We start from the raw sequence: 12518 nt of genomic DNA, 5'->3' as shown, positions 1-12518 counted from the left end.
CTCTCTCTCTCTCTCTCTCTCTCCCTCTCTCTCTCTCTCTCTGTCGCGCTCTCTCTGTCCCACCGTTTCATTCTGCTTTGTTCTGATGGCCACACTGGCAACCTCCTTGTCCTTGGGTGTTCTGTGGGGGTAAGTTCTTCTTGGAGACAAGAAGCTGGAGATGTCCGAAGACTGGGAATAAGGTAAGACAAGGCCAGAGCTGGGAAGGAGAGCCCAGCAGTAGCCTCTGGGTGTCTAGATTGAGGCCAAGGCTGGGAGTCTCAGTGTTCCCCCTGAGTTATGCTGAAGGTCACAGAGTAATCTGTGGAGAAGGAGTGGTTTGGCCACTTCAGACTTCTCCCTCTATGTCCCTGGCCCACTGCTCAAGCAGGCTTTTGCTGATCAGGTGAGGTGGGGCTTGTTGGGACCCCTCCCCCTGTTCTCTTCAGACTCCTTGCTGCCTTAGTTACACCCCTTCTCAGTGACACTATCTCTGGATTTCACTCTGGGTGGGACTCTTATCTCTGGGTTATCTAGGTCAGAGAGGGGGAATCAGAGCAGCCAGAGTTTACTTTGGCATCTTAGCCCCTGGAAAAATGGGTAGGTGATTTCTAAACTTCCAGGCTGGGAACTGATAGCCCCAGGAGAAGCTGCTGTTTCTGCTGGGGGCCCTAAGCCCTCTCTTACCCACCTCCGATGGATTCTCCCAAATCGTGGTGAGATGCTGGTGAGAAGGTTGCAAATCGCCCCTGGAGTGGGTGAGTCCACCGGACTGTGCTCCTTCTCTCTCTGCTGTAGTCTGCTTTCTAGTCCGAGCTGCTGCAGCCCCCACGTACTCTGCACTCCCCCTGCCCAGACACACGTGGGCACTTTCCTGGGCTGGATTCTGCCATGCTCTGTCTCCCAGTGGATTCTGACACTCCAAAATCCTTTCAGATTCACTTTTTAAAGTTTAGTGACGGGATTCAAGGAGGAGCTTAGAAAAGTTACTGCTTCTGTTCCACCATCTTGGCTCCACGCCACTCAGGAAGGATTTTACAAGTCAAATAAGAGAGATAGAAGAAAAATTAAGAAAAGAAATGAGGTATACAAGAGAGAATCTATAGCATAGAAAATGAAGGGCGAAAATTGACTGTAAGAAACAAGTCATTAAAAATACAATTGGTCAAATATGGAGGGGAGGAGTACACTGAATAAAACAACTTCTTAGAATATATAATTGAGCAAATGGGAGCTAATGAATTTATGACTAATCAAGATACTATAAGACAGATCCAAACAAATGAAAGAATAGAAGGCAATATGAAATATCTCATTGGAAAAAACACTGAACTGAAAAATAGGACCAGGAGAGATATTTTAAAAATTACTGGAGTACCTGAAAGCCATGATCAAAAAAGAGCCTAAAAACCAACCTTCAAAAATGTCTTAAGGAAAATTGCCCTGATATGCTATAACCAGAAGGCAAAATAGAAATTGAAAGAATTCACTGACTGCCTCTTGAAAAATATCCCAAAAAATAAAAATGCTAGGAATATCATAGCCAAATATTAGGCTAAGTAGAAAATATTTCAAGCTCTCAGGAAGAAACAATTTGAGAACTGTGGAAACACAATTAGCATAACACAAGATCTAACAGCTTTTACACTAAGGGATCAAAGGGCATGGCATATGATATTCTGGAGTTCAAAGGAGCTAGGATTAAAATCAAGAATCACCTACCCAGCACAACTGAGTATATTGCTTCAGGGAAATATATGGTTATTCAATGAAATAGAGGACTTTCAAGTATTCTTGATGAAAAAACAGGAGCTGAAGAGAAAATATAACTTCCAAGTATGAGAAGCAAGAGACTCATGAGAAGGTAATCAGGCAAAAGAAATAATAAGGAACTTGTTAAAGTTGAAATATTTACATTCCTACATGGAAAAAGGATTATTGTAATTCATAAGAATTTTCTCAGTATGAGGATAGTTGAAGGGACTCTATGTGGGTATATGTACACACACACATATATATGAAAGGGTTTATGTGTATATAAAGATATACATATATATATATATGTAAGTGTGGGCATATGTATGTTCATGTATACATAGAAAGAGGATACAGGATCAGTTGAATAGGAAGGGAAGATATTTAAAAATAAAATTAAGAGGTAAGAGGTGAATATAATGAGAGAAGGAGAATGGGAGAGATAGAATAGGGTAAATTATCAAATATAAAGAGGCAAGAGAAAACTGTACTAATGGATGGGAAGAATAGGAAGGTGAAAGGGAATGGGTTAACTGTACTCTAATTGAATTTGGATTAAGGAGGGAATAACATACACACTCAATTGGGTATCTTATCCTACAGGGAAGTGAGGGGGGGAGGGGATGAGTGGAGATGATAGAAGGGAGGGCAGATTAGGGGATAGGATAGTTAGAAGTATATACATTTGAAATTGGACAGGGTCAAAGAAGAAAATAGAATAAGTAAGGGTGGGATAGGATGGAGGGAAATATATTTAGTCTTTCACAACATAACTACTATGGAAACATTTTGCATTACTACACATGTATGACTTATATTAAATTGCTTACTTTCCAGTGGAGGTGGATGAAGAGGGAAGAAAGGAAAGACTCTAGAAATCAAAGTTTTAAAAACAAATGTTAAAATAAAAAAAAGTTTTTATTTTTTAACATGAAGCTGTGAAACAAGATATAAAGCCACTGGGGTATGGAAATCCATCTTGTCCTACTAGAAAGTTAGAGCAGTGATGTTGGAGGATATAAGAGAGAGCAGATTGGGGCAGGGAGTATTCAGTAGGCTCCCTATTTTGGAGTGGGGGGTAGGCGAAAGATGGGGTGAAAATTTGTAACTCAAAATCTTGTGGAATTGATTGTTTAAAACTAAAAATAAACAAAGCTGGGGGAAAAGTATAATTGGCCAAATGGAAAAGGAGACACAAAATCTAATGGAAAATTAATTAAAAATCACAGTTTGGGAGTGACTAGGTGGTGCAATGAATAGAGCACTATTGCAGGAGTCAGGAGGACCTGAATTCAAACCCAGCCTCAGACACTTAACACAATACCTAGCCATGTGACCTTGGACAAATCACTTAATCCCAATTACCCCTCCAAAACAAAAACAAAAACAAAAAAAGAGCAAAAAAATATATAATTCATCAAGGGGGAACTAATGACTCTGTGAGATATCAATAATCAAACAGCTACAGAACAATGAAAAAAATAGAAGAAAACATAAAATACATCATTTGAAAAACAACTGACCTAGAAAACAGATTCAGGTGACATAATTTAAAACTTAGGTAAAATAGTCTTTGAAGGAATTCACTGATCACCTCCTGAAATAGATTCCAAAATGAAATCTCCAAGGAATATTGTAGCCAAATTTCAAAATTAGCAAGTTAAAGAGAAAATACTGCATGCATTAATAATAAGGCAACTTGAATATCTTGAAACCACAGTCAGAATTACATAGAACCTTGCAGCTTCTACATTAAAAGATTGGAGGGTCATGGAACATGATATTCCATAAAGCAAAGAAGCTTGAATTAAAACCAAGGATCATTGGGGTGGCTAGGTGGCACAGTGAGTAGGGCACTGTAACTAAGTAACTGAGTTCAAATCCAGCTTCACACACTTAACACAAAATCTAGCCATGTGACCTTGGTCAAGTCACTTAACCCCAACTGCCCTCCAAAAGCCAAACAAAAAAAATAAAAATAAAAAAACCAAGGATCAGCTACCAAGCAAAATTTAACATAATCTTTCAGGGGAGGAATTGGATATTCAGTGAAATATGAGACTTCCCAACCTTTCTGATAAAAAGTTCAGAGATCAACAGAAAATTTGGTCTTGAAAGACAAGTCTCAAGATAGACAGGACAAGATAAACAGGAAATAAGAAAAAAAAAACACATTATTTATAAGCACAAACTGTTTCCATACCTAAAAGGGAAGATGGCACTTGTAACATTTGAAAACTGAGCATTATGTCATTTAGAAAGTGTATACATAGACAGAGGGCATGGGTATATGTTGACTTTGATGTGATTATAAAAAAATCTAATTAAATTGTAAAAAAGGATTTTACTTGGAGAAGAGGAAAGTAGGACATAGAAAATGGTAAATTACATCACATGAAAAGGCACAAAAACCTAATACAGTAACAGGAAAGAAAGGAGAGAGATGAGCCTTGTTTGAACTTTAATCAGATTTGACTCAAAGAGGGAATTACATTAACAGGTATAGAAATCTAACTTACTTCACAAGAAGTACAAGGAAAGATGAAAGAAAAGGTAGGAAGTTGATAAAAGGGAAGATAGGCTAAAAGAAGTAGTGGTCAAAAGCAAAACTCTAGTGAGGAGAGAAAGGGAGAAAGAAGAGAGAAAAGCACAAGTGGGGGTGAGGGGAATAAGATGGAGAGAAAGACACAGCTACTACATGAAATTGATTTTTCCCCAAAGTCAATGCAAGCAAGATTACAAGATTAGAAGGGAAGCATGAAGCTGAGAAATAATTTTTACAGGCAGTGTCCCTGATAAAGGACTAATTTCTCAAATATATAGGGAACTGAGACAAATTTACAAGAATACAAGTCATTCCCCAATTGATAAATGCTCAAAGGATATGAACAAGAAGTTTTCATAAAAAGAAATTAAAGCTATCTATAGTCATAAAAAATGCTCTAAATCATTATTGATTAGAGAAATTCCAATAAAAAGAACCTTGAGTCACCACATCACACCTATCAGAATGGATAATGTGACAAAACAGGAAAATGATAAATGTTGCAGAAAATGTGGGAAAATTGCAACACTAACGCACTATTGGTGGAGTTGTGAACTGATCCAACCACTCTGGAGAGCAATTTGGACCTATGACCAAAAATTTTAAAATTGTGTATGCTCTTTGACCCAGCAATATAATTTCTATGTCTATATCCCAAAGAGTTCATAAGAAAGGGAAAAGGCCCAAATATCTATAGCAGCTCTTTTTGTGGTGGTGAAAAAACAGTAGTATTTGAGGGGATGTCCATTGGGAAATGACTAAACAAGTTGTGGTATATGAATGTAATGGAAAACTGTTTGTTATAGGAAATGATGAGCAGATAGACTTTAGAATAACCTGGAAAGACCAATATGATCTCATGCTGAGGGCAGTAAGCAGGACCAGGAGAGCACTGTACACAGCAACAGTATGTGTGATGAGTAAATTTGATAGATAAGCTATTCTCAGCAATGCAAGGTTCTAAGACAGCTCCAAAAGGCTTATAATGGAAAATGCTATCAACATCCAGAGAAAGAACTTTGGAGTGTGAATACAAGGGGAAGCATATTATTTGCTCTGTTTTTCTTTTGTTCTGTTTAGTTTCTTCTTTCTTGTGTTTCTTCCATTAGTTCTAATTCTTCCTTACATCATAATGGATGTGAAAAACATGTTTAATACAAATGTATAAGTAGAAAAAAGAAAGAAAAAATTGAGCAAAACCAAAAAAAATAGAAGATAATGTGAAATTTCTCACTGGAAAAACAACTGACTTGGAAAATAAATTCAGGAGAGAGAATGAAAAACAAATATTGAAGTCATAATAATAATAAAAAAAAACAACTTAGATATTGACTGTCCAGAAATTATCAAGGAAAACTGCCCTGATATTCTAGAACCAGAGGGTAAAACATAACTGTAAAGAATTCACTATTCACCTCCTGAAAGAGATCCCAAAATGAAAACTGCCAAAAATAGTGTAGCCAAATTCCAGAGTTCATAGGTCAAGGGGAAAATATTGTAAATAGGCAGAAAGAAACAACCAAGAATCACCTACCCAGCAAAATTGAGTGTTATCCATCGGGGGGTATATGGACATTCAATGATATAGAGGACTTTCAAACATGCTTAAAAGAATAGTGCTGAATAGAAAACTTGCCTTTTTTTTTTGCCTTTTGGAGGGCAATTGGGGTTAAGTAACTTGCCCAAGGTTACATGGCTAGTTTTTGTTTTTGTGTTTGTGTGTGTGTGTGTGTGTGTGTGTGTGTGTGAGTGTTAAGTGTCTGAGGCCAAGACCAAACTCGGGTCCTCCTGACTCCTGGGCCAGTGTTTTACTCACTGCGCCAACTAGGTGCCCCTGAAACTTGAATTTTAAATACGAGTCAACAGAAATATAAAATGTACACAGGAAGGTGAAATCATAAGGAATTTAATAAGTTTAAGTTGCTTACCTTCCTATCTGGGAAAATTATATTTGTAATTAATTATACCTTTCTCATTATTAGGGTTGTTAGAAAGTTTATACACAGAGTGGGCAGGTGTGACTTGAATATGAAAGGATGATATCTACAAAATAAAATTACAAGATGAGAGAGAAATTTCCTGGGAGAAAGAGAAATTTCCTGAGAGAAAGTAGAAAGAAGTAAATAATTTCACTTTATGTTTCTTGAGATTTTGTTTTTGTGTATGTTTTCTTTTACAACATGACTTTATAATACATGATTAAAAAATATTTATTTACTTTTAGTTTACATCATTCATTTCCACATTCCCTTGATATCCAAGTTTTCTCCCCCTCCTGCTCCCCCATCTCCTCCCCCATGGCAGAATGAAATCCAACATAGGTTCTACAAATACCACCACATTAAACATTAGTCAAGTTTTAAAGAAGAATTATAACCATTGAGTGAACAACAAGAAAGAAGGAACAAAACAACACAAAATACAAAAGAGAGAAAACAAGTAGTTTACTTCAAACTGAATTCAGACTCGGTAGTTCTTTCTCTGGATGTAGATATCCCTTTCTATCATGAGCCTTTTGGAATTGTCTTATAACTTTGCATTATTGAGAGGAGTCCAGTCTATTAGAGTTAGTCTTCACAGATAATATGTGTCTATAATTCTACACAAAGTTCTCCTAGTTCTGCTTTCCTCACTCAGCATCAGTTTATATAAGTCTCTCCAGTTTATTATGAAGTCCATCTGCTGCTCATTTCTTACAGCACAATAGTATTCCATTTATGCATATATTTTATATAACTACACATATGTAATCTGTATCATATTGCTTGCTTTCTCAATGGGAGAGTCAGAAAGGGAGAGAATTTGAAATTTAAAGTTTTAAAATGAATGTCAAAAATTATTTATACACAAAACTGGGGGAAAATAAAATACTAAGTAATCAAACAAAAACCAAGATCAAGGAAAAAAAGTGATTCTGACCTAGCTCCACATGTATTTTCTAAAAGCCATGATTTTGTTACCTTACTCTGGTTCATCCAACTTCCAGGTCACTAATTCCCAAATTCAACATCTCACAACCCCATGTCTCAGTGAACATATTTCTTTCTTAAAATCTTCTCCTTAAATGGAGGAAAGCACATTTCCTTCCATTGTACCTCTCCCAGAATATCATGGATGACTTTTCTCTGCCTTCAGAAATTTATATTGAAAAGCCCAACATACTGATTTAATTTTCTATGATTTATGAAAAGAGAGAATAGATTAATAAAACATATCCCTTTAGGGTGTAGGTAGGGCATAGTAGAACTGGTTATTTTAGCAGAGTAGATAAAAGTTTCCACAATATTAGATATGCCTCTCATAAATAGAAAAATGCTTTTCAAAGGAAAATATAAATATTTGTTTGGATTACCTGCTTGTGTCACTATATGAAGAACCAATATGTTTTGTTTTTTTTATCCTGCCCAGAAAGTGAAGTAGTTATTCTCCAGCTGTCTTGTTCTAAAGAAAATCTACAAAATTCAGTGTATTTAACATAGAAGGGGGAAAACAACTTTCCTGGTAACTTGAGAATATCTTTAAACACATATATCTGCTTATATACTTGGTGTCTTTCACTACAGAATGTAAGCTTTTTGGGTATAGGGATTATTTCATTTTTAAAAAATTCTCAGCACTATACTCAGTTTGAGGTACATGGTAACCTCCTAATAAATGGATATTGACTGATGTATTGGATGTCTATCCTTTACAAAACACTGTTAACTGAAAATTATTTTGGTAATTATTTTTCTGTTTCATATGATTATATATTCTTCAGCCTCTTCTTCCGATTTCTTTCCTTGTACATCTGCCAGCTTTACTACCTATGTTATTTTTTTTTACTTTGAGGACCTTAGATATTAATTTATTTCAATATGCTCTGGAAAATGAAATATAAGACAAGGGCCTAGTTTTGTTGAAATCTTCACTGTTATTCGAATGGGTAATTAGCATTAACTGAGAACGGAATCACTTGTTCTAGCCCTGGATCTTTGGGGAAGAGAGCATTTCTTTCACAAGTATCCTAAATTGGCCTTTAAGTGAATTACAGTGTGATACTTCTTCAACATAATATTGAATTGCTTTTTTTTAATTTATTTTTATTTTTTGAAAATGTTTGTTCTCCTTCATCAAAAGATGTTTACTGTGAGAGAGAATGTTACATGGGAATTATTTCGATATAAGAAATTATGTTGATGACTCAATGTTGGCTCTATGGAATGCATGCTATAGGTTGGCTATCTCTAAAACAAAATTTGCAGTCTCAGAAGGCTGTACTTTGGAAGAGAGGCATGCACTTTTCAAAGGAATAAAATTTGCAGGCTTCTGCTGCTAACTCCTTATACAGTTGGATATACTTTGGGAAAGGGCAACCCACAAAGGACAGGAAACAAAAGATTCAAGGAGGAGAAAGAATGAAAGATTGACAAGGGCTTCTCTCTCCAAGTCCTACTCATTTCAGTATACAATTTGGAGAAGTTTACTCTGGCAGAACTAATCTTTTTGACCAAAAATATGTAGTACATGTGGGTATGGGCGAAATTGGGTATGGAAAACACCAATTTTGATTTTTTTTTTAATGTATAAAGTCCAACTTAAATAAAAATGTTGTGGGATCTTCAATTTACCAATTATTCTGTGGTAAGGGGAAGATAAGAAGTATCTCTCTTTAATAAAGCACATGCTCTTTTTTTTTAAAAAGACCATTTTTTGGTAAGCAATCTTTAAATGAAGATTTGAAAATGTAGCACAATTTTATTTCTCACAATTTGTTTTTAAAACTATGATAAATTTAGTCTCATTTTTATTTCCTCTGTAATGTTTAAAGCCACAGTTGTCTTTGAAGTGAATCATGGGTATAAGAAGAAATGGGTTTCAACATTCCATTTTCAGTCTATTTGAAAATGTACCCAGTTGTATCCTCCCTTGTGGGAGAAGCCTGATAGTTTCACTCCCTTTTAGAGAATATCTTTTGCCTATTATAAATCTTATACATGTTCTTTGATCCATAGCTGAAAGGCAACAGGGCAAATTTTTCTGTCCTTCAAATGAATGAAAGAACCATACAAATAAAATTTAATATTTTTGATGCCTTTCTCTTTTCTTTAAAATAATTTACAATCTATCAAATTGTATTTTGTGAGATTCTCACTAAATACTCATTATTTGCATGGAAACTTAGGAAGTGGTATGCTGAGTTTTTCCAAGGATATTTTGTCATTGGTGTATTATCCCTCTCATGTTGTTCTCAACTGGTTTGGTTTCTTTTAGTGGCTTAAAGTAAATCAATAGAGGGTCTTCTCAGTGCGGTAGCAGCTTTTCTTTCCCCACAGTGGTAAACTATAACTTCTGGCTCCTCATCAATCATGTTGAAGGGACCCACAACTGGCATTGACCTTGACATTGCTTACTCCTGTGTGGGAGTCTTCCAGCATAAGAAAGTGTAGATCACTGTTAATGACCAAGGAAACAGGACCACCCTATGGTATGTCACCTTCACCAACACAGAACATTTAGTCAGTGATACTGCAAAGAATCAGTTGCAATGAACCCCACCAACACAGTTTTTTTTTTGTTGTTTTTTGTTTTTGTTTTTTGCTTTTTTTGGAGAGGGGAGGGCAGGGCAATTGGGGTTAAGTGACTTGCCCAAGGTCACATGGCTAGTTTTTGTGTTAAGTGTCTGAGGATAGATTTGAACTCAGGTCCTCCTGACTCCAGGGCCAGTGCTCTATTCATTGTGCCATCTAACCACCCACCAACACAGTTTTTTACTTCAATTATCTGATTGGTCATACATTTGATGATGCAGTTGTAGTCAGACATGAAACACTGGCCTTTTGAAGTGGTGAATGACCCAGGCAGGCATAAGGTCCAAGAAGAGTACAAAGGGGAGACCAAAGATGTCTATCCAGAAGAATTATCTTCTATGGTCTTGACCAAGATGAAAGAAATTACTGAAGCTTACCTTGGGAAGATTATCACAAATGCTGTGGTCACAGTACCAGTCTATATCAATGATTCCCAACATCAGACCAACAGAGATGTTTTTCATCGCTGATCTCAATGTGCACCAAATCATCAATGACTCAACTACTGCTGCTATTGATTATGGCTTGGACAAAAAGGTTGGTGCTAAGAGAAATGTGTTGATCTTTGATCTTGGAGGTGGTACTTTCAATATCTCCATTCTTACTATGGAAGAAGGCATCTTTGAGGTCAGGTCCACAACTGGGGACACCCACTTGGATACGGGAGGATTTTGACAATTGAATGGTCAACCATTTCATTTCCTAACTTAAGTGAAAGCACAAGAAGGACATCAGTAAGAACAAGAAGGCTGCTCACCATCTTCACAGTTGTTGAACCTGAAAAGCATACCTTCTTTTCCAGTACCCAGGCGAGTATTCAAATTGACTCCTTCTGTGAAGGTATTGACTTCTATTTTGAAGAGTTCAATGCTGATCTCTTTCATCTTCTCCACCCTGAACCCTGTGAAAAAGGCCTTAACAGATGCCAAGCAAGATAAATCACAGTTTCATGACATCCTATTGGTGGGTGGTTCCACTCAGATCCCCAAAATCTAGAAGCTTCTTCAAGATGTCCTCAATGGCAAGAAACTCAACAAGAGTATCAATCCTGATGAGGCTGTTGCTTATTATGGTGCAACTGTTCAGGTTGCCATTTTGTCTGGAGATTAATCTTAGAATCTGCAGGACTTGTTGCTGTTGGATGTCACTCCTCTTTCCTTTGGAATTGAAACTGCTGATGGAATTATGACTGTTCTGATCAAACATAATACCACCATCCCCACTGAGTAAACATAGACCTTTACCACTTCATCAGGCAACCAGCCTGGTGTGCTTATTCAGGTTTATGAAAGTGAGACAGCAATGACAAAGGATAACAACCTGCTTGGCAAATTTGAACTCACAGGAAACACCCCCCCAGCACCTAGGGGTATTCTTCAGATTGAATTAACATTTGACATTGATGCAAATGGCATCTTCAATGTTTCTGCTGTGGATAAGAGCAGAGGCAAGGAGATAAAGTATGTTTGAGCAAAGAAGACATTGAGTATTTGGTCCAAAAGGCTGAGAAACGTAAGACTGAGGATGAGAAGGAGAGAGACAAGGTGTATTGCAAAAATTCTCTTGAATTTTATGCTTTTTACATGATGACTACAAAAAAAAATGCAAGGCAAAATTCTTAAGGAGGATAAGCAGGAGATCCTTTACAAATGTAATATAATAATCAGCTGGTTGGATAAGAACCAGACTGCTGAGAAGGAAGAATCTGAGCATCAGCAGAAAGAATTGGAGAAAGTCTGCAACCCCATCATTATTTAGTTGTACCAGAGTGCAGGGGGTATGCTATGAGGAATGTCTGGTGGGTTCCCAGGGGGTGGAACTGCCCCTTCTAGACGTACTTCTTTTGGACCCATCATCAAAGAGATGAATTAACACACTAGAAAAAAGCATTTCACACAACTTTTTCGGAAACTGAAGGACTCAAATTTGTAGCTCAGGCAAGAGCAGTTTAAAAGTAACATTTAAACTATTGTGTAAATCTGGGCATTTTGAGTACTTGAATATGTGCTGAGAGATAATTGAACAACATTGAACTTTATCAATACTGTAAAAAGGTGAAAATGACTTCTTGTCCTGGAGAATAAAACCTATTTAAAATTGGCACCATAAAAAAAAAGAAAGCAAGCCAATGAGGTGGCTATGTCACACAGTTTATAGAGCACCCGTCCTGGATTCAGGAGGATATGAGTTCAAATTCAGCCTTGTACATTTAACATAAAACTAGCCATGTGATGTTGGGCGAGTCACTTAACCCCAATTGCCCTACCTTCCTCCCTCCAAAATGCAAAAAAAAAAAAAAATTAAAAAGGCAAGCTAATAGATTACTGGTCTTATTGATCAGTTTTCTTTATTAAATGAAACAGCTCATAATCCATTTGTGAATTCTTATCCCATGCAGTTCCTGTCTATATCTGCCCACAAATCCTCCATAAAAAATCTATTCAAAATTCAGGAAACCTCTTTCTAGGGCTTTTAAGATCTGGTAGATATCATTGAAATCCATAAGCTGTCCGTGTGTCATCCTTCATTCTCACTACATTGCTGACTGATTTCCAAATAAAATCACACAATTCCTGGATGACATATTTTATGCCACTGTTTTTATGAAAACCATTATCCCTTGTAGGCTACTTATACTCACCACCACCCTTTGGGTCATTCTTCAATTT

At 36.7% G+C, this 12518-nt stretch overlaps 1 pseudogene; it reads left to right on the top strand.

Moving 5' to 3' along the window:
* The first annotated feature begins 9803 nt into the window (after positions 1 to 9803).
* On the top strand, positions 9804 to 10959 carry LOC138161203 (heat shock cognate 71 kDa protein pseudogene; annotated as a pseudogene).
* Positions 10960 to 12518: the final 1559 nt, after the last annotated feature.

This window comes from Petaurus breviceps, unplaced genomic scaffold (assembly GCF_028583685.1).
Source record: "Petaurus breviceps papuanus isolate PSGF00001 unplaced genomic scaffold, PetGlider_PUasm1.0 184, whole genome shotgun sequence".
NCBI classification, from domain to species: domain Eukaryota; kingdom Metazoa; phylum Chordata; class Mammalia; order Diprotodontia; family Petauridae; genus Petaurus; species Petaurus breviceps.
This window is presented reverse-complemented; position numbering and strand designations above follow the sequence as displayed.